Source organism: Epinephelus lanceolatus, chromosome 8 (assembly GCF_041903045.1).
Source record: "Epinephelus lanceolatus isolate andai-2023 chromosome 8, ASM4190304v1, whole genome shotgun sequence".
Lineage (NCBI taxonomy): Eukaryota > Metazoa > Chordata > Actinopteri > Perciformes > Serranidae > Epinephelus > Epinephelus lanceolatus.
Window position 1 is genome coordinate 41,324,588 of NC_135741.1, and position 22,173 is coordinate 41,346,760.

At 40.3% G+C, this 22,173-nt stretch overlaps 1 protein-coding gene across 3 annotated transcripts in view; it reads left to right on the forward strand.

Annotated features, from left to right (window-relative positions):
• Positions 1-22,173, forward strand: part of prkcz (protein kinase C, zeta) — a 239,706-nt gene that overhangs the window by 19,097 nt on the left and 198,436 nt on the right. Inside the window, exon 1 of one of the 3 annotated variants that reach the window (XM_078170316.1) lies at positions 4,894-5,424. The exons of the other annotated variants lie outside the window; for them this stretch is intronic. The gene's annotated coding sequence lies outside the window, so the exon portion shown is untranslated. Of the gene's footprint in view, positions 1-4,893; positions 5,425-22,173 lie in introns of those variants that run through there. 3 annotated transcript variants of the gene reach the window in all.

The window sequence follows — 22,173 nt, forward strand, 5'->3', positions numbered from 1 at the left end:
CAGGGGCTAAAGCTGAAACATTCATTTTTACAAATGTTTTTGGTTAATACTTAGTTTGTCCCTCTAGCTTGTAAAACTATTCATCCATCCCAGCACAATGGACACTGGACTGGTAGCATGCAGTCCATCACAGGCCTAATACACATACAGCCCATTTCCACCACAGAAGCTTTTTTCTTTTTGTGCTGTTAATACATGACAGGCTCTGTGTTACAAAGCCCAAAGGTTATTGTTTAACTTTAATATCAGTTCAGTTATTGTTGTGTAAATTTTAGGAGTCACTGTAGGAGTCACTGCTCTGCCCTGTCTCTCTCTCATGTACTCCCATGTTGTTTGCTGCGCTCCCTCCCCATCTATCTGCTGTGACAGCATGTTTCAGCAGCTTGTGGACTGCAATCCTGTGTGTGCCTGTGTGCATGTTTGTGTGTGTGGGTGATGGATGGGACAGTTTACTGGTTTACTGTGAGGAGCAGAGTGTCATTCTGTAGGTAGGTAAGGAAGGACACACATGTACAGTTTGTCTGTCTGTCTGTCTATCTGTCTCCCTCCCTCTCTCTGTCTCTGTCTCTGTCTCTCGCACACACACACACACACACACACACACACACACACACACACACCAAGTTAGTGTCTATGTGTTGTGCAAGATTTGCTTGTTGTGTGTTGTGGATGATATATAATATTGTACATGTAGCAGTAATTACTGTGGCTCCCTGCTGTGTTTTTTCCAATTGAAACCTCATTTGCTTGCTGATGGTGAACATGGGGAGGGAAAGATAGGGCTGTTTTCAGAGAGGACAAGAGGAGAAAAAAGAATGAGTGGAGGAGGAAGAGACACACTGTGTGTCTGTGTTTTTCAAGGCTAACTCTGTGCTGATTTGTTCTGATAAAATATGCAGTAGCTAATGCTTTGTGGAGTTATTGAAACATTAAAGGCTCAGTTCACCCAAATCACAAAAAACCAAAACATTAACATCATTTCCTTTTTTCCATTTGCGGTATCTTGCCATGTAGACTGTTTGGCTTTTCATAGGTGTGATATTGAATTGTCCTCCACTAAGAACTGCTACCATCCCATTATAATGGAGCTGAACAGTATTTGGTTGGTAGCTGTAGTGGTGTTACTGGAAGTTGTTTGACTCGACCCTTAATTTCATGAATACCGGACATTGTTTGAAGGACTTGATCACTTCCTGTGTCCACTATGTGGTGCTAAAGAACACGCACTAATTACACATTATGTTGCTGTATACCAAGTAGAGACCAGACAATGTATGATAAACATCTCAGAAAATATTGCGGTATCATGGTATTACAGAATTTTTATTAATATCAATCAGAATGACCCTTAAAGGAATGAAAATTGAAGGGTTATTTTTTTGGTTGAACAAATGTTTATTACTATAATTGAAACTTGAAATCATTTTGTTAATGGAAGTATGTTTAAAAGTCTCCCATTTAAAAGTAACTTAAAGGGGAGATTCTCAGTCCAGTTGCATTTTTTTTAATATCATAGATAAGCAAATATACACGGTATGATAACCATCAACTTTTATATAAATAAAATAATTTCAATTTGTGTAGACAATATTGCAAATTAATGTACACTAGGGTTGGGTTGGTTCTCTGTAATACCAATTCGGTCCGGTACTCCGTCTTGGACCGGGTTTTATTTTTTGAGACCGACCGGACCGCATACTAGGGCAGAACGTAAGCGGAGCGGACACTGCGGAGTGCCCTGTGCGCGCAAACCACGACCGCGCGGACTCCGCTCCGCCCACCAGTGTCACACAAAAGACTGTTCGGCATGTATTTTTCACATTGCAGGGATTTTTCACGGACATTTTTACACGGAGTCCGCTCTGCTTATAGTACGCCCGAGTCTGTGAGCACCTGTGTCTGCCTCTTCACCAAGCGCACAGCAAGCAGGAGAGAGAGGGGGGTGGGGCGGGGACTGAGCTAGGAGGTGCGAGTGCGCAGGCGCCTCTACTGTAGCCTGGAGTTTGTTTAATAGTGACGGGGAGTCGATAATGGCGGACAGTTTAGTCTCGACGAAATCAAAGAATGCGCCACTATGGCAACACTTTGGCTTTGAGCCAGACGAAGGAGGCAACCCTTGTTTGCACTGATTGAGTAAGCTGCAAAATTTATTCGTAAGGAATAAAAGAAACAACGTGTTACTGTCACTCTGTTGTCCTAAGGTCGTTTTTTATTTTAAATGAGTCAACTGCGCCCCCAAGTGGTGAAAATCCGGTATTACCGACTTGATGCGGTTTTTTTTTTACAAAAACCTGACCGTTTTTTTTTTCTCATACCGACCCAACCCTAATGTACACTGCTGTGAGACTGATATAAACCCGCTCAGGAGATAAGGCGGTGTCCGATCATAAGGTTCTCTAGATTAAGAGAACAGCCCTGGTGGTGAATTGAGAGCCCTTCTGGAACAATGGCCAAGTCCGGGATTGTGAGGTCATGCCAAGTCTCTGTTAAAAAAACAAACATAAAAAACAAAACACATAATTTTTCAGTTCTTTATGTCCTGTCGAAAAGCCATCCTGCCTCTGAGTTTGTCCAGTTTATTATCCAGTGACTGGACACTTACAAGAAGAAGACTTGGCAGAGGATGCTGGTTTTCATGTTTCCTTGAGGCCAGTGTTGGGCCGTAGGTGAGTGTCTTTTGCACTTTGTATGTTCCGCACCTTTGGCCCTTGTCAGCCCTCGTTGGCTCTTGTGGGCTTTTTTTCTCCAGCCAATTCCGCATGTTGAGTCCTTGTCAGAGTTGGCAGAGCCTGTTGGTAAATTAAATCACTGTGATTCATAATTCACCTTAGTACACGAAAAAATAATTGGAAATAAGGAAAGTAAATAAAGGGCTAAGTCGAGGGAGTGAGACCAAAACTGACTTGTTACATGAGGTAAGATTGTTTTCTTTAGCCATTTAGCTCTTTCCCTGATGGTTTGTGTTATTGTTCACTGGTGCACAGTTAATCTGCTCTGGTCTTTCAACATTGGATTGTGTTGTTGATGTGCTAACTGGCTAACTAGCATTATGACGGTCATCTGCTTTCCCTTTTTGAATGATGGTTAAAGACTACCGCTGTCTGCTGCCATGAGAGTTACTTACTCTCATGCATACACAGAATGTACGTGCTAATAGGCCCTCAGCTGTAGTCTTTGCAGTGTTTTCATGTGCAACTTTTTGGCAAAGACACAGGCGACGTGAGGCAATGCAATATTCGGCTTTCATCGCCACAAGTTTTTTGATGTCAGTTTGGTGTGTCTGGGCCTTTAGCCTCACTAGGACCCTCATATTAAATGTACAATTTGGGGCTTAAGAGATTGGAAATGTAAACGTGAGTTACAACAGCTTCCTGTTTTATGACGAAATGTGCAAAATGTCTAGCCTGTCATGATGACATTGTTCCATGACAACTCAAAATCTTTGCTATTTGGCATTGCTAAGGGTGTAAGATTTCACTGGCCAAATTTGGGATGGATCTGATAAACCCTCTTGGAGGGGTTTGAGAAAGTTTCGTAAAATACAGGAAAAATTCACAAAATTCAAAATGGCCCTATTTCCTGTTAATGGAAGACAATGAGAAATTTGACTGAAATTATGAAAGCAATGTGTTCACCAAACTTAGTTAATATCAAAGTAACTTTATCTCACCTAAGGCCTGCCACGCATTAGGAGGCACTACAGAGCCTGCTAAACATGCATGAATCCAAATGCTGACTATTTTTGCAACGCTCACAGGTTTTGATGTGTCTGCCATAGTTTGTGAATTATCAAGTATACCAAGGGTGTCAAAAATGCATGTGAAGGCTCAAAGTAATTAGGGGGAGCCACAAAGCCAGTGTGCCATGACCAAGCCCAATAGCAATATCAAATCAAAAATGTTTATTGGTTCAAAGATGGCTGTAAAGTTTTGTGAGTTTTTGTGCATTATGAGGGCCTTGACACATGTGTTTAGAAAGTTAATATAAATGCAAAAAAAAAAAAAAAGAAAATCAAGATGGTTGACATCCTGTTAGTTAAACTCTCTTTCAAAAAAATTAATTCATTTCTCACCAAAACTTTCAAAGCAACTTTATCCCAACTCTGGCCTGTGTTTGGGGACACTACGGAGCCCACTGACCACACCTAAGCCCAGTTGCAGGAGAACTTTCCAATTTTCACCACCTCTGACTTGCGTGCCAATTTTTGTGAGTTTTCAGCATCCCAAGCCATTCAAAGCTGCCTGCAAAGATAGAATAACTAAAATAATCTTTACTAACACAATAGGTTATGGTGCCAGGACACTATTCAGGCCATGTTGACGTTCCAATTTGTTTATGATAAATTTATGCCACCAAAAGAAAATACAGATTTTTTTTATTTTTTTATTGATGTCAAATCTATGCTTTAAACTGACAGAGTTCCTTTAAGGCCTGATCAAAAGGTAGAGCTGACAACAATAGACAAGTCTCCCCTTGAAAGCAGCTTGCTTCTGGCTTCTCTTTTTTCAGCCTTGAAGTGTGTGTGTGTGTGTGTGTGTGTGAGAAAGGAGTGGACAGACCCCCCTCTGTGTAAAGAGAGAACGATAGAGGGTAGGAGGAGGTTTTGAAATCCTGGATGATGCACTCAGTGCAGGCTGCCCTGCCTTGCACCGGATTCTCCGGCAGAACCCCCAGCCCCCCCCTACCACCATCACCGACAAGCACCGCCCATCCACCCACTGCCCCACCCTCCTCTTCCCCCTCCCTCTGCATCACTTTTTTTCCCAGCATCCCCCTCTCTTTCTCTCAGCTGTGTGGCACCACTGTCTCTCTAGGGAGGAGCCTACAGTGCTGCTGCATCACACAAGACACAGAGGCGGGCGAGGGACACAGTGTGAAAGACAGGGAGAGAGAGGGAGGGGGGGGGAGCATTGTACTGTGCAGATATCAGCTCTTAATATACAAGGCAGACACTCCATTTTTTTTACTCTTCTATTTTTGGCTCTGCCTGCCACGCCAAAAAAACCCCAAAAAACAGTGATACGACTTCATCGAGGATAACTAGTCTTAGAGGAGGAAGGGAGAAACAGACAGAGAGAGAATTAAACAGCCTTGAGAAAAGCAAGACTGTATCAGCTGTCAGAGGAGAGAGAAAGAGAGAGAGAGAGAGAGAGAGAGAGAGAGAGAGAGAGAGAGAGGAAGAAAGGGTGAGCGAGCGAGTGAGAGAGAGAGAGGGAGGAAATAATCAAATAAATCTCAGGGAGGAGAGAGAAAGAGGGAGGGATCGTCAGAGAGAGGAAGAGGAGGGGATGTAGCAGTGTGCATCCTTGCCGGCTCACCACACATACACACATACACATACACACACATACACACATACACACACGCACACTTAGCCTGGATAATGTGCTGAAAGAGGTGGAGAGAAAGGAAGAAGGCAAACCGGTGAGCTATCTATCTCTGCATCCTTCCCTCCTTTCATCCATCCACCCATCCATCCATCCCTCCATCTTTTCATCAATCTGTCTGTGTTTCCATGCCAAACCCAGATACAATGGATTTGGACGAGTGTGCCCTTGCTTGGATTCTTGTTACTGTGTGTGTGTGTTGGGAGATGTGTCTGCCGTCATGATGAGAATGTGTGATTGATTCATGTCGTGTCACGCATTGCAGGCAGGTATTGTGTGCATGCAACCTGCTAGCTGTGCTAGCATGGCTGGTGCCTGTTACTGTCTGGCTTCCTTCACTGTGTTGTAGCCCTGTAAGGCTGTCTGTTTGGCAGTCCACTCAGAAGCTGCACCTGCCAACGACTGAGACATGGTGTTGGTGTGCATATTTGCGTGAAAAGGTTGCATTGTTACAGCAATGTAAGATTTAACTATTATATCAGGCTTGTACTGATTTTGAATTCAATTGTGCTGTATTGAGTGACACCCTCTGATGTTTAATGGCCGTGATGCAAACTGACTGCACACTACAACACTGTTACACTGGTTGTAGTGGAATCCTTTAGCTTAATTTGACTCTAATGGTCTAACTGCTGTTTCAGAAGCTTAGCCGTCCTGACAAGAATGCATTTGTGTCAGAGAGCTTTTTATTTTTAGAAATATTTGTACTAGTAGAACAGTTTAAAGACTGAAAATTGTGACAGAATATTGGCAATGGCAGCTTTATTCTAAAAAAAGACAATGTTAAGAGTGACCTTCAAAAACCTCTTGATGCACCCTAAACTGCACAGCAGACAAACCAAAATGTCTCTCCATCTCTGTCGGACAGGATATATATATATATCTGTGTATGTGTGTGTGTGTGTGTGTGTGTGTGTGTGTGTGTGTGTATGCGTGTGTGGAGGGGTTCCAGAGGATTGCTTACCTGGTAGCGGTGCTCATTGCTACAGAGGAAAAGCTAAAAGAACAAAGAGTCCAATAAAACAGGACTGTTGTTTCCTCTTGCTTTTCTTCCCTCCCTGTCTAAGATAGAGAAAAGGAGGTTTAGCACAGTTGTGTATGTGTTTTGATTTCAATTTTGCACACACTAATCTATTCACTTGTCGTGGTTAGTACCACTCAGCCTGTGAAGACATCTGTATCAATCTTCTGTGGTTCTGGAGGGGCTTTGTAAAATCAGAAAAAAAAACCTGGTGATGTCATCAGGATTATTTCATTTTGGGCTTGGGAACAACACATTTTTAAGAGCACGCTTGTGTTACGAACTATGGGCATTAAATTTGAAAGACCTGGGTGTTTACCAGGCAGAGCGGGATTATCAAGACACTATAAAGTTGCATTATGGGAACTGTAGGATTCAGTGTTTTTGCTCGACCAATAATATAGACAAAGAATTAGGTTACTTTCACTTAAGCTGCATCAATTTTGACTACTCTTTCTTTTAATCCTTCCATCTTTAAGTGTAATACTAAACTGCAGGATGGTATCAGTGGTACTTTGTAGTTTTCCGTTTGACAAAAGTCAAAGATTTTTAAACTATTAAACTGCCTGTTTGTTTGGGGGGCTGAAGCTTTCTTTGGGCAGTGAGTGCTTTGAATGTGCTGATTATTTCACTAGTAACTGTGGCTGAGTCTCTCAGGATACTGCAGTATTTAAAGCCAGGGTTCCCATGGTCATGGAAAAGCTAGAAAAGTCATGGAATTCCACAGTCATATTTTCCATGCCTAGAAAAGTCAAGGCATTTGTAAAATATTTGAAAGTTGGTGGAGAGTCATGGAATTTTGTTGTGTATAATGAAAATGTTACGGTAATCCTTCCACCTTCCACGTAATGTGACATAAGGCCCGTTTCCACTGAAGAAGTTCCTGGTACTATATGGGGGGCAGGAACTACTACAGGAACGTCCTCTCGCTCGGCCCTCTCAACCGCCATGTCTCCACTGAGAGAGCGGAGTAGGAGGAAGGTTCCTGTAAAGTTAGGGGCTCTGGATGTGACTTAATCGTTGCACGACCATTTTGACCGGTGTCTGTAATAACTCACTAAATGGCCTGTGAAAATATTTTTTCCAGCGGATGTCTTAGTTACAACATGATTGAGCTAACTGGAGTAGTTTCATGTCGTATCCGACAACGGGAGGCTTTTAACAGATGACGACCTGATGTTGGCTTTGCTGTTGCTGCTTTTAGCTGTCCCTGTCAGCTGATGCTTTCTAGACATCGTGATTTCCCAAAACTGAATAAATACCACACATATCAACACAAAACTGCTTTGCTAGCTCATTCATGTTGTAACTAAGATATCCGCTGGAAAAAATATTTTTTTCACGGGCCATTTAGTGAGTTTTTTTTACATGGTGGCGGAAGCTATATGAACGAGCTAACCCTCGTCTGCTGAGTTTTAAAAATGCCGGCTATTTTGTTGCTTTGTGTTGTTGTCACATCCCTCCTTGAATATATCCAATCAGCACCAAGTAATCCCCAAGCCCCAGCCAGGAGTCTTTCGGGGCCGTTCTGAGTACCTACTCCGAGGCAGGGACTTGTTTAGCCCCTGTAAAAGTTCCGGAACTCTGTCCTTCGGGGGTGGTTCCTGCGGTGGAGACACGCACCAAAGGCCCCGGCCCCGTAAAATTACCCCGAACTTCCTGCGGTGGAAACGGGCCTATAATGGAGAATTTATTTTCTGTAGCTGTTGACTTAACATTGCTCTAATATGAGTTGACATTTTGTTTACCATCACATACAGTTCTTTATTTTTTCCCCATGTCATGTCCCTCTGTGTATACCAGCTAGCTGGAATTATGTTTGAGTCTGATATGTTTGACTGGTGCCAGGCAAGTGGAGCAAGACTGTTGTGACCATGTGATTTATCACGTTTCCATACCTATGCTCCACTACCACTTATAGATATATCATGTTTTCAAGATAAAACAATTGGCATGGGCAGCCTTGGGTGATTAGTTGTCACTGGGTGGACCAATTCACACAAAGTAGAACATGGTAGTTTCAAGGAGGAGCATTCTTTTTCGCAGAAATTTACCAATGGGCCAACAAAACTCTAGGCTGTTACTCCCCTACTCTGGGAGCTCGATACTGCTCTGTGTCTGAGAACCACCTACTTTAATAATATCATTAACATCTGGAGTAAAGTAAAGTATATAGTTCTGTTCGTGCTAAAAGTTGTCATGGAAACTTTTCATGGATCATGGAAGTTTTATAATGGGTCCTTGAAAAGTAATGGAAAAGGTTTAAATTTTGTCAATAAAAATGTGTGGGAACCCTTTAGGGCCATTAGCCATTTGCCCAATAATCAGTCCGAATTGCCATTGTATTTCATTTCATACATTCAACATGACACTGGACTTATGTTAGATGATTTCTGTTTAAAGGTGGGGTGTTTGGGTGTGAATGTTTGAAGCATTCACAACCAATGTTCTTCCAGCTCTTATTATTCCCAGGTCATATTTTCTGGCTCTTAATTAGTTCTTCATTTTCAAAGTAGAAACTTTGTTCAGACATCAAAATGTTAGGCTCAATTCAGACATGTGTTCTATTACTCTTAGTATTTATACCTTTATACTTTTAGAAATATTCTTTATTTTCTAGAAAATTTGACTGAATAGGATGTTCAAACTTGACACATTCTATGTTAGTCTGTTTGGGGTGACAGAGGAACTGTAAAATCCTCTTTAAAATGATCTTAAATTTGCTCCTATTTCAAGATTTTCACTCTTCGAGCATAATTTTAGCTTCACAGTGTAGGAAAATGTGTGCTCTTTTATAACATGTGGCCATGGAGGCAAACAGTCTTACACATTTGAGCCTGAAAATCACAGGAGTGCCAAGGAACTGACACATTGACTCCCATGGAAACTGAGACCAGAAATTTCTAGAGGAAAGCAGACAGTGACAGTTCTCTAACCTTTCTAAATATTTAAACAAACCCCAAAATATTAACATCATTCATAGATTATTGGTATTATTTGACTTTTAAAGCCAGCAATCCAGTGTAGCATCAGCTTTTGGATATCTAGCATTTACACCAAAATTTCCTCAGAAATTGCCCTCTGTGGTTTTGTTTAGTTTAATTTTGCTAGAAGCATAAGTAGAGAAGGGCGTATCAGTCCTGCCGACATTTTAAGTTGACAAGCACACTGCAGTATTGGTTGCTAGGCGCAGTAAACTTTTTATTGGTATTGTTAAACTTGCAGCAATCCAGTTCAGCATAAGCTTTTCAACATCAGCATTCACACTAAAATTTCTTCAAAAACTGCCCTCTGTAGTTTTTATTTTTTTTTTTGTTTTGCTGGAAGCATTAGTTGCGAAGGGCGTGAAAGTCTTGCAGACAACATTTGAAGTCAACACATAAGCTGCAGTGGTAGTTGCTAGGTGCAGTTAGCTTAATGCACACGAACTGAAGAAATATGCCAAGTCAAGAATAATTTATGTAAATCCATTACTGTACAACAACCTGATGCTGCTAGCTGCGTCCATCTCCTCCATGTTTATCAGCATTTTTTGGCCATATAGTTTTTGGCAGTTTGGACAAATCAAAGATATGTGTGGCAATTCGGGGTCCAGGCTAATTGTGCCAAACTGTGGGAAAAATGTGATGCAATGAGATAATTAAAACACCTAGCTGAGTGCTCATCCTTCAAGGCTCTCCCATAATTCATTGTCAAGGTGACACTGTGTGTTAATTGCTACAGTGCATTCCTCTGATGCTTGGCTAGTGTTAATGGCTCAGGCCCTTTTGCTTTGAATGTTTTTTTTTGCCAAAAGTGACAAGGCACTTTAACATTCAGCCTCTGTGTCCTTGGCTTGTTCTTTGCAGTGCTGCTAGGTCAATACAGAGCTGGAGTATTACATCTCAGAGGCTATATGTGGTTTGGGGGCATTAGTGGCTGTTTGGAGCCGTAGCTGTCATGCTCTGTGCAATTTGAGTCATTCTGTGTATTGATCCCTGCACTGTTTCCAACTATTTATGAGCCTGTGTAGGACTGTGGCTGTGTGTGTGACTGGTTTGAAGATAGTTTCCTTTGTGTCCGTTTCGCTGACTGGACACTGACCTATTAATAGCACTTTATGGATAATGCTCGGATGAACAGCCCAGTCTGCAATGCAGTCCTTGATATGGAATGCTACATAATGATACATCTGTTCTCATTTTCTCTTGTTAGTAGATGTAAATCGCTGCATATCGGCAGTTGCAGCTCTGCTCTACATTTTCTTCTGTAAGGGTTACAGGCCCCATTGGGACTGCATTATGGAGCTGCAAGTTGTTAAACTGGTTAACTGGAGACCACCAGATTCAATGGACGGCTGACTGCAATGTCTGGCTGGCTGGAGCTCAGGAAACCTCATGATACGTGTCCCAGCATGAGTCACTGAACTAAAGATGGAGCTGCATCTGTTTTTCTCAGGTTTGATTATTCTATCGCCACACCGCTCCTAGTACCTGCCCAATACCATCACACCCCACATACATCAACTCCCATCCTCACAGCATGTACACATGAGTGTAAAGGGTGTCTAACAGCACAGGGCAAAAAGGCTCTGTATTTGTCATGGTTGACTTTTGTTACTAAATACTTACAGGGATAGATCTTACAGGGATTTTTTGAAGTGGGTTGTGTGAGATACTTATCCATAGTCAGTGTATTAGCATCACTCCCAGTTTGGAGAAGGATGCAGGAGCACTGCTATGGAAGCTAGGCAATGTACCGCTGTGGACAGGGTCACCAGCAAAATGTATTTTAGCCACCAAAAAAAAAACAAAAAAAAAAACTATCTGTTTAAGAAGACGCTATATTTAGAATATTTTTACCACTTTACCTTGCTGTTAGACATTAGACAGCCATTTCCTTTAGCACTACATTTTCATAACTGTTAACTTCTGTATTTCTGCATATAATTGCAGTGCAGGCTGCTGTCACAAATCTTTTGTATGTTTTTGTTTTACTATGAAAATGAATGCACCCCGTACATATTCCACGTATTTTGAAAGACTGTGATGTGACAAATATGCTGACGGTAGTAAACAAAGAAGCAGTCCCGAGTGCTTGTAAGGAGGCAGGTTGAGGTGATGGATGGGTCACAAAAAGCTAGACTTTTGTATGGGACTTACAGTACCCTTGAGGTTGTGTGATCAGATCTGTGTGAACTTTGAGTGAATGTTGAGTCATTTTAAGGTGGGTACATCCTCACCATGTTTCATTTCCTAAACCTAACCACAGTAACTTTTATTGCCTAAACCTAACCTCTGTAACTTTACGTTAATTATGTAATTTTGTGTTAAGGACGTAGTGTCATTCTTGGGGTGCAAATGCGTAGGATATCACAGGAACTGATGTGCATGCATTTTTCATAGGATGTCATACGAACCGTTCTATGAGAATACGAAGCACTGTTTTGGAAGTGGAAGCGGAAGAGACAACAAATCCAGGAAAATTTATGACAGCAATGACCAAATGCCATTCACTGTGGAGATGAAAGGATACCTTTATGAACCAGAGTATACAAAAGAATTTCTGCAGAGGGAGACTGAACAGACTGCTTTAGCATAATGATATGCAAGTTCTACAGTTGAGAAAATGTAGTGCCAAAGGAAAGGGCTGTCTGATGGCAAGGTAAAGCGGTGAAAATATTATAACCTCAGGGTGGCCCAGCATATATAATTCTGAAATACCGGTATGACATAATATGTAAACTACATATAGTGTGTGCAAGTATTTAATAAGTGAGCCATCTCACTTGCTTTTCATCTCTGTTCAGTACTAAATGGGCAGGCCGTACAGATCAGTGTAGTGACACTGCCAATATATCTCAAAGAAATCAATGTTTTCTCATGTGAAGCAGTTCTGGTTACATGTTGTAGCTGCATCTGGGCTGCAGTGAAACAGTCAAAAAATACATCCTGTGTCTTTTCCTAAACACTTTACCTTGACTTGAATGGAAAGATGAGGTGTTTGTGTGTGTGTGTGTGTGTGTGTGTGTGTGTGTGTGTGTGTGTGTGTGTGTGTCCACCAACCTACATAAAACATAGACATGTCATATATCTTTAGAAACCTGAGGCTCTAAACTATCTATTTATGAGGATTTCAGTGTGGTTCATTCATTTACTAGTAAGTCATCACCATTTGAAAGCCAAACACGGAACCTGTTCAAATGAGCGTCAGATGTCGTCATTATGGGGAAGTTAAATAGGATGTTAAAACTGTCTGAGCTATCTACATTTCCTGGTTTTAAAATGCAGCCCAATTGAATAGCCCTGCAATACAGTGTAGACTGTATTGATGTTTTATAGATGGGACTTTTTTTTGTAGGTGGCCAGAACACATTTTACTGCTAACCCCTCTCACAGCAGTACATTTCTTAGCTTCCATGGTGGTACTCCTGCCTCTCTCTCCAAACTGGGAGCATGCTGACTGCTACCTTAATGTAAATAATACAATGATGATGGACAAGTAACTCATCTCATACAGCCCAACTTTAAAAAAAATCTGAACTATCCCTTTAACCTTGGTGGGAAGAGTTGTTGCCTGGAAGCAGAGCATTCTTGCTAGGGCTGCCCTTGAAAGTCCAAGATTCTAAGCATCAATTGGAGACCCCTCAGATTCTTTGTCAAGCAGTCTATTTTTTTTTTTTTTTTTTTTTCAGTCAGTGTGAGACAAATTTCGGTCCCTAGATTTAGCTGCAAAGTGAGCGTTCCCCGCTTTCATGCTACTCTCCAGCACACACAAAGACATTTAAAAAATGATGGATCAGAACAAATTGGTAGTATAGTGAAAATAATTGTCCGTCCATGTATTTGATAGCCCTGCAGACCACCGCTGCTGCCTCCGTTTAAAGTTACATTATTACGACTCCCTCCACTGTCACCTCATTTGTTGTTGGCTGTAAGTATGCCATCATAAAGGACTCATGGACGTATGAGTACGTATAGGAAATATAAATGAGCCTCTAACGTCCAGTCGAACCCTGTTCAAACTCTCAAACTTTATATGGAAAAAAGGAACGAATAGTCGAATATTTGTATTGAACAGCCAAATCTGATTCGACTGACATAATTCTGATGTGGGAACAGCCCTAATTCTTGCTAACTACAGAGAATACCAAGGGAGAGAGTGTTCCATCCAACTAGACAACAGTGCCAGCCTCAGGGGATTCAGCTTAAGGCTGAAACAGTTTTTATTACTGATGAAGGTGGCTGCTTGTTTTAGTGCTTCTGTATTGTTAGTTCAAGAAAACAAGGCACACATATGCAATGATTGGCTTAGCTTGGAACCAGAGATGGCAAAGCTTCATTCAAACTTTAATGTTAGCATACTCAGGACTTCCTTATTATTTTAGCCACTGATGTTATGTTATCCCCTGGTATGCCTCCATTCAGAGATCAAATCTGATTGCTTCTGTCAGTTGTGGATTCAATTATTGTCACAACACCACAAAATAAAATGTGCACTGAAATCCTGTTCTTCCTGTACAGGGTGTATTTTTGTCTCCGTTGTCTTACCTAAAAATCAGTGCCATTTTCCATGTGATATGACATTTTTGTCTGACTATGACACTTGGGTATACTGCAGTGTTTAACATTTGCTTGGGGCTGGGTTCCTCTGATCAGGATTTTCCAGTCACAAATTTGAACCGTTGACTCACTTATTTGTTGATGCACAGTATGTGTGCAATAACTTTCAAAATGCCTCTGTTTTGCGGTTTCAATTCAATTCAATTTTATTTATAAAGCCCAATATCACAAATCACAATTTGCCTCACAGGGCTTTACAGCATACGACATCCCTCTGTCCTTAAGACCCTCACAGCGGATAAGGAAAAACTCCCCAAAAAAAAAAAACCCTTTAACGGGGAAAAAAAACCTGAGAAACCTCAGGAAGAGCAACTGAGGAGGGATCCCTCTTCCAGGACGGACAGACGTGCAATAGATGTCGTACAGAACAGATCAGCATAATAAATTAACAGTAATCCATATGACACAATGAGACAGAGAGAGAGAGAGAGAGAGAGAGAGAGAGAGAGAGAGAGAGAGAGAGAGAGAGAGAGAGAGAGAGAGAGAGAGAGAGAGAGAGAGAGAGAGAGAGAGAGAGAGAGAGAGAGAGAGAGAGAGAGAGAGAGAGAGAGAGAGAGAGAGAGAGAGAGAGAGAGAGAGAGAGAGAGAGAGAGAGAGAGAGAGAGAGAGAGAGAGATGCAGGTAATGACAGTAGCTTACAACAACATTAATGAAAGTAATAATATTATAGTTATAGTTCTGGCTACTGTGGTACAATATGTTGAAAGTATGTATTATGGTTTATGTCCGTAAAATTAAGGTTTAACAGAGAATCGATTTGTTTGAAAACATTTCTTTACCATTATTATTTAATGAATGAGACCTTGCAGATGATCTTATTGAAAAAATCTCCAGGTGAGTGCACTGCTTCAGGAGAAAGACAGATTATTTGGCAGCAGAATCTAAAGTCAGACAATGCTCCCCTTTTTTCACTTGTTTCAGAAAAGAGGTAAACACGGAGGAGTCGGAACCTTGAAAGGGTAACATAAAAACACTCCTGACCCTGGTCATAATGAATAATTGTTTCTCTTTTCATAGTCCCTGCATTCATCTACTCCCTCTCTCTGTTCATGCAGACAGGTGGCTTTTTGATGCCGTCTTGGGTGGCAGTTACACACACGCTGTTCATTTTGACTTTGCTTTTTGTTGTCATGGTTGTCTGACAGCCACACAGATCCAGTATGAGATCTATGGTTTAAAAGCCAACAGCGTGCACTAGTTCCTTAGAAATCAAGAGAGAGGGTCAAAGAAAGGCTGTTCTTTTAGCTTCTACCGACCGTTAGTGACGCACTAGCATGGTGGAGTTAAACTTCGTGCCAGAAAGATTCATCTTCTAAGTCAGGGGTGTATACTACATGCCCAACCTTATCAAGTCTCAAGCTTCACAGAAATGCACAACTTTACAGGGCTGTTTTACTTTTTTTCTGTGTACATGCACTGGTGCAAGTCACTTTTATAATTACATGCACCATTTTTTTCCTGCACCAAAAAAAAGTTTTTTACTGCACCATTGGTGTGTTTACCCATCTGACTGAAATTATAATAATGTACAGTAGAATATTATCAAATTCAGGAAAAGTCATGAGAACAGCATCTCAGCAAACGTAATATGGAAACTTAAAAAAAAAATCATATTAGAACTCTTTTGGTAACTTCTCTTCCTCTATTTTGTGTTAATATTTATTCATAGTAATTAGATAAATATTACTTACTGAATATTGACCTCTTCAATTACCATCTTCTAATCACAATAACACCTTTCAATGCTTTTTAAAGAATATATAAATTAAACTAAACGTGATGCTGGGAGAAATCATGATTTTTTTTATTGAAATTTCATTTTTCATAAAAAAAATCATTGAAAAAATGAAAGAGCTGTATAGGAATAGGTGTGTCCTGTTTTAATATTGACTTTGAATCACTGGGTCACTTTACATGCAAGTTATTGAAAAATTCCATTATTTTAGCAAAATATTTATGTAAAACAAATGAAGTACGCATTAATAAGGAAAATCCACCCAGTCTCACTCCGTAGTCATCAAATACCTTTGCTTGGGCAGTGCCTTCTGGCGTCAGACACTGACAAAAAAAGCCGTCCTTTCATGTCGGCATGATACACGGCTTCAGGGGAAAACATGGCGGGACAACAACGAAAGATAGGGGGCAAAAATCCGAGCTGGGCGTGGTGGATAGGTCCAAAAGCCAAGGGCTTTCGCCCAGGAGGCTGGCGTTCACTTCCCATATGATTGTAAAGCCAAACCCTGCTCTTTTTTCCTAAACCCAACCATGTGCTTTTGTTGTCGAAATCGAACCACATGCATGTTTTGGCTAAAGGTAACCATGTGTGTTTGTTATTGAGGGAAAAAATGTTAATTCACAGTGTGAATGTCACAATATAGTGTGTTTATTTTGAAAGAGACTGTATGCAAACTGTACATTTCCTGTGAAAACGGTATTTCAAAAGTGTATTTTGAAAACAGACAATGCATGTAACAGGCTGAAGTTAATATGGCATCCCAGAATATAAACAACCAACTCAACGAGCTTACTTTGCATATCATATATCAACGTGGAAAGTCTACGACCAAACATTGATATGTGATGACGTTGGAGTGAGAATGTGTTGGGAAAATAAGTATGCTACATAAATACAATTTAGTATAACTTTTGAATCATAATTTTCACTAATATTGGCAAGTCAGCATGAAGCTATTTTTTTTATTTTATTTTTTTAATTTAAACCGTGATTGACGATCCCTTAGTCAGCCCCCAGGAGTTAAATTGAGGGCTGATAAGTTTATAGTTTAAGTTAAGAAAATGGACGTGTGACACGAGCGCTTGTGAAAACTCAAAGTCAGTGTATGAGGTGACTGAGATAACTGTCTTCCTGCTGCCAACATCAGATGAAACTGAGTAAGAAGACGCTGTTGTATCTGAGGTGAATGTCTGTTGAATATCCAACTTAAAAGTAACTTCATCGTGGTGCAACAGCAGTAGGCTTGAGCACACTGTTTTACATGGTTGTGCTGTTGCACTGTGCTGTCTGTCTGTGCTTGCGCCGTCAGTGTCCTCTTTTCAAGCCCACACCATATCAGTTATATATTTTTTTTTTCACTGTGTGAGAAAATGGACGTGTGACACGAGCGCTTGTGAAAACTCAAAGTCAGTGTGTGAGAGCCGGCAGCTGTACTAAATTACACTGGTGCATGTTGAGCTGAGACTTAAGTGCACAACTCAAGTTTCATGTGCACTACCATGCATATGCATGTGGTATGGTGAGCCTAGATAGATATAGATAAACATATGTTTTAATAAAAATTAATTTAGGATTTAACCATTTTGGATTACAGTCCTGCCCAGAGTCATTGTTGCTGAAACCATCTTTAAACAATGGGACACTAAAAAAGAATAGAATCAATTGAGGTTAATGGTGTCTTATAGACAACATCTGACAAGCTGCATCACATCAGAGCAGCAGTGCAGCATGAATTTACTGTTCCATGCAGCACATAAAGTGGGACCAGTACATCAGCTGCATCTGTAACAATAGTGTTATGTAATGCACTAGCAGGAATTAATCACTGCACTGAAGCTGTGGCCAACCCCTCGAGGGTGAAAATACAACAGGCTTCCAACAACAACACAGTGCAAACTATAGCAGCTTCCAGGCAAGAACAGCTGCCTTGTTCAGGACGATGATGTCACATAGCTTCCTGGCTTAACACCTCTGGTCTTTTTAATGGTGCCCATCCATTATTCAGCAGCCACAGCTACAGTATGATCTGTGGTGCCACAGGCAGTGCTGAGCCAGAGACAAATCATTTTGTCCGTGATGTTAAAGGAGAACTCGGTTATTTGTTGTTTATAGTGGGATATTGATCACAACTGTCAACATTATGAAACATAAGTAACAATTGTGACAACTGCCAGAAATCTATCCTAAAACACTTGATCACTTTTAGGAGCTATTGCCAGTGTATTAAGAACATAAATTGCTTTATTTTCTCAATTCGCATTATGCAACAAAATAGTTTTTAAATAAAACATTTTACTTTTTACAACTTGAAATGTAAAATACATAAAATAATAGTGTTGTCATGGTACCAAAATTGGGACCCATGGTACGATACCGGTGAAAGTATCACGGTTCTGAGTAGTATCATGATACCACAGCAAAAATGAGGCAGATGTGACTTTTGTCATTTATAAAAAGATAAATCACTTTTCTATAATACATCAATGATATTTCAATGGAATACATTACTTATTGACTTATTCATACTTCAAAAACTGCATCAATAAGTGATTAACACGGGGGGATCAAAATAAAATAAATAAATGAAATAAAAATCAACCAGCCACCCTCCTCCTCTGACAAGTAAAGAACAGTCCCTTCATAAGTAAAGAACACTCCCTAAAGTGCGCTGAGGTTTGTGGACCGTTACCTGCCACAAAGAGTAATGTGAACGGCTCGATTCCCCTCTGACACGTCACATACCTGTGTGCGGCCAGGGCTCAGCTGTTCAGGTACTTCTGGGCAGTCATGACAACAACAAAGAGGTAAATATTGGACCTGGAGCCAGGCTTCTCTGTCGCCGTTAAGCCGTTATCTTGTGCCGGAGGGTCGTAAAATAGCTAATGGTTATTAACTCCACGTGTTGGCTGCTAGCATAATGTTACAAACCTGGACTGGACGTAGATGAACTAGCTGTGCTAGGGCAGTCAAACCCTGTACATCTTTCTGTCTGAATATGATGCACTTTCGCAAGGTGTTTTGACAAATTACTAGTGTTGCCGCCCTTACACGCAAAACATTTGTCACACTTGTGACAACGCGCTGTGTCTGCATCAACTCTTGTAATGTAAAGCCACACTTTTGACCGTTTGGCTCTCTCCGCCATCGTTATCTATCTAAAAGTAGGCTATGAGCTTGAGTTGGTGTGCTGTCTTGTGTGCGTGTGTGTGTGTGTGTGTGTGTGTGTGTGTGTGTGTGGGTGTGGGTGTGTGTGTGTGTGTGTGTGTGTGTGTGTGTGTGTGTGTGTGTCACTGGAACAACAGCCCTGCCCCCTGCTCTCCACTCACACACAGTAGGCAGCCAGGGTGAGCAAGACAGATCTCTCGTCTTCAGGGAGAATAGTGAAAATTATGATACAATGACGGATAATTGACGGAGTTGGTGAGATAAATGTGCAAGATAAGGTTTAAATTGTAAAAAAAACAAAACAAAACACAACAACAAAAAAACCCAAACCGCGACTGCCCTAGTACCGATAGCAGAACCCTTAAGGTCAGAGCTTGTCAATACTGCGGTCTTGAAGAATGTAGCCCCAGGGCTCATTCAATACCTGGCTCTTCAAGCCCAGCTCAGACCAAAGATTCGCGATGGGATGAAACCGTTTTAGACCGTTTTAAAAGTTGCAGCAGTGTGAACTGGCTGATCTGAGCTTGACTCCAGCCAGCTGATGGCAGCTGGTTTTAAAATGTAAAGCACGTCACCTCTTTCAACAATCTGAAAATTGCTCCCACCACATACAGTCTATATTTCGGAAATGAGGATCCTTCATCTGACAATTTTGTAACATTTAAAAAAAAAATGAAAATCCAACTGCTAATGATTAGCCAGATGTGCAGAGGTGAAAAAGTAGGCAGGCTTTGAATTTCTTTACACAACTACTTCCACCTTACGTCCCTTTTTTGTGTTGAGTGAACAGAGAATGTCCACTCGACAGTTCATTGTATCTTATGGTTCGGTGAGCACATTTACACTACGCTCCCTTTTGATTTAAATGACTCCACTGCCTTTTTATCCCCAATTAGCGTCTAGGAATATCAAAACACCTTTGCATTTTGGGGGGCACTGAACCTTGTAGCCTCCAATGGCTTAATAGAAACCATAGATATTTATGGTGAAGAAATATTCAAATTATTCTATAAGTAGAAATAGCATCACCACACAAAAAAGGACTCCATTACAAGTAAAAGTCCTGCATTCCAAAATGTACTTAAAGACTTAACCTGCATTTTTTTTAACTTGTCCTGTGTTCTCCTTAAGGAAAAAAATCCTAAAACCAAAAGGGAGAAATTTAGGTGTTATTTTTTAATTGCTGGAATACAGTTCCAGTATCTGTCCACCTAGATGGAGACTTTATTTCAAAGATGTGCTGCGTGAGGTGACTGTAGAGGGCAGAGTGTGTGTTGCAACCACCACAGTATCTCCTTGCCACAATTTTACGAACAAAATCTTTGTAAAAACTATAATCATACTTTGTGATATATGCACAATATTATAATTTATTATTGAAAAGTATTTAACCTCTGTGCTGCAAGTCTTTTATGATGCTGATTTTCTTCTTGGATTTCTACAACCAATGTTGAGAATTTTTATTAGTTAGTCCAGTTAACATGGTTGAGATGAAAAGAACTCAGTATTTTCATGCTTAATATCAGGGAAGAGCCAAGCCAGACTTTCCTGAATCCTGCCACCTACCACATCCTGCCATCATCCTAGCAACAGCACTGATGAAATATTGAACAAAATTTGATTTGAGATTTGAGTTTGCTTCTTTTACTGAAAGGTGTTTATGGCTTACTAGCCCAAGCACACATAACACTGCTGCTTTGAATGTTTATCATAAAGTGGATCCATAATGTGTGATGCTGCCTTACTTCTTTAAGCTTTTTGTCCTATTCAGCTGTTCATTTTTTTGCTTTTGCTTTCTTATGATTTTGTATGTTGTGTGTTGTTGTTTTAGTGGCTAATTTAACATCAGGTCCGGGGACAACAGTTGAAAATTATTCTTTTGCTCAAAACTGGCACATTTTCAGTGATGGTGATCAATGTCTTTTCCCTGAGAATGAATGAATAAATAATAAATAAATAAATAAATAAATGTCTTTCCACTCCACACTGTACCTATCACCCACTATTTGTGTTCTAAAATCAATTTCCAGATATTCTATTAATCTACTGTATGGTGTGATTCCCAAAGTGTGTGCCGTGATCGCACAGTAGTACCCTCGTGTTTCCCTATCAGGGAATAATCTTGAGATCCAAAAACATTGACTACTGTAATCTGCATATCGCCTCTATCAACAGATCAGAAACTGTAAGAGTTACGTAAGTATCTTGGCATCTGGCTTGATAACAAATTTACATTCAAATGACACATCAGAAATCTTGTTTGCAAATTATGACAAAAGATTGACTTTTTATTCAGAAAAAAATCCAGTTTTCCTTTTAATCTGTAGGAAGAGGATTGTTAAAGAAATTTTGCTTGCAATTTTGGATTATGGGGATGTCATTTCTAGACAGTCTGCTGCCTCTAGACCTAGGCTCTTAGATTGTGTTTACCACTCAGCCCTAAGGTCATTACTAGTGATAGCTACAATACTCACCACTGTATCCTCTATGATAAAGTCAGTTGGTCTTCTCTGACTGAGAGATGTAATAATCACTGGTGTCTGTACATCTTTAAGGCCCTGATTGGAAAACTGCCATCATATATTACATCCATGTTACGCTGTAACCCTGGTCCACTTTAACTCGCTCCAATAACCGGCCGGTTCTTCCTGTAGCTTGTGTCAGGACTGATCTTAAATAGACTGCTCTCAGTACTGGTGCAACAGATTCATGGAATCTTGTACAAAACAACATAAAACTGAAGACTCAGGTATAGTATGGAAGCTTTCGGTTCTTACTTAATAATTATCCACTATTGGCTTGTACTGATTCATGTGTATGATTATATTTCGGCCTTGGTTTGCTTTTTATTGTTAGGTATTTTTTTCATGTCCAATATTAGGGCTGGGCTATATGGCTCAAAAAAAAAAAAAAAAAAAAAAAAAAAAAAATCCCAATAATTTTAGGCTATATCGTGATGTACAATATATTTCATGATATTTTGAAATTTCCTCTAAACTATTGTAGGCTACTGACATACAAAATTATTAAAATACACTACAGTTGAAATAAAGTTAAATAAATTACTTTATAGTTAAGTACTTTCATAATAAAGTTGAATAAAGTATCTATAATTAAATGCATTAATGTGGAACCACTGGTGCTTTGATTTTGAAGCAGTCATCTCGGGACAGAAGTGTTGATTTTTTTTTCTTTGAACTTGAAGTTCATGGTCAACAGTTGCTTATAGCACAAAGTTAAACTGTTGCCACTATACAATTAAAG